Source organism: Primulina tabacum, chromosome 11 (genome assembly GCF_025594145.1).
Source record: "Primulina tabacum isolate GXHZ01 chromosome 11, ASM2559414v2, whole genome shotgun sequence".
In the NCBI taxonomy this organism is placed as follows: domain Eukaryota; kingdom Viridiplantae; phylum Streptophyta; class Magnoliopsida; order Lamiales; family Gesneriaceae; genus Primulina; species Primulina tabacum.
This window is the reverse complement of record NC_134560.1, coordinates 22094523-22095840: the sequence shown is the minus strand read 5'-3', so window position 1 is coordinate 22095840 and position 1318 is coordinate 22094523.

Genomic DNA, 1318 nt, shown 5'->3' with positions numbered 1-1318 from the left:
AAATCAGTTTCAATGTTCATTCAAGAACACCTGCTCTTGTAACGCCCCAGATTCGACGACTGTCCTCACTGTATCAAGACGGGTCTTTCCATCGTGCTTATGTTCTCACTCACACGCACCCTGGGAAACTTCCCAGGAGGTCACCCATCCCAAAATTGCCCCAAGTCAAGCACGCTTAACTTTGGAGTTCTTATGTGATGAGCTACCGAAAAGAAGATGCACCTTTGAGATATGAGTAGTACAAATCAAATCTTTTAAGCCCTCTTCAACTGTACAATCCATTACATTGAACAGTCTCGGAATCCCTCTCATTCCGATGTGGGATCGGTTCATTCATGTTCCCTCCACCTAGAAGCCTGCTAGGAGCCGCTCATTGTCCGTGCAACTGATGGCACCGGCGATCACCCCCCGCCCTCTTCAGCCCCGGGCCTCACATGCCCGCCAGCTTCCGCTTGGTTCGTCCCCGAACCACACCGTACTAAGAGAGGTCGGCTCTGATACCAACTGTAACGCCCCAGATTCGACGACTGTCCTCACTGTATCAAGACGGGTCTTTCCAGCGTGCTTATGTCCTCACTCACACGCACCCTGGGAAACTTCCCATGAGGTCATCCATCCCAAAATTGCCCCAAGTCAAGCACGCTTAACTTTGAAGTTCTTATGTGATGAGCTACCGAAAAGAAGATGCACCTTCGTGATATGAGTAGTACAAATCAAATCTTTTAAGCCCTCTTCAACTGTACAGTCCATTACATTGAACAGTCTCGGAATCCCTCTCATTCCGATGTGGGATCGGTTCATTCATGTTCCCTCCACCTAGAAGCCTGCCAGGAGCAGCTCATTGTCCGTGCAACTGATGGCACCGGCGATCACCCCCCGCCATCTTCAGCCCCGGGCCTCACAGCTCTGATACCACTTGATAGGATCGATTAACGTATCAAGAGTGTTTAGAAGGAGCGGTTGAATAAACACTCACAATTAAAACTGATCTTTTCGAATTTTGAGTTCAGTTTGGTGAAAAACTGATTCTCGGAATCTTGTTGGTCAATGACATTCAGTTAAACTAAAGTAGTTGCGGAAAGTAACTGATTGAAAGATAGAATACAAAAATAAAATAACAAGGATTGTTTCTGGATGTTTGGAGATTTCAATTACTCCTACGTCATTCCTTCTATCTCAAGGATATGATTTCCACTAAAAGACTTTGATCGATTACAAGATTTGTACTGACCCACTTCAGTTTGGACTTATCACTGCCAAAAGCTGAAACTCTTAGTATTACAAAATATTCTCAGTGCGTAACTGATCTTAGCACTAT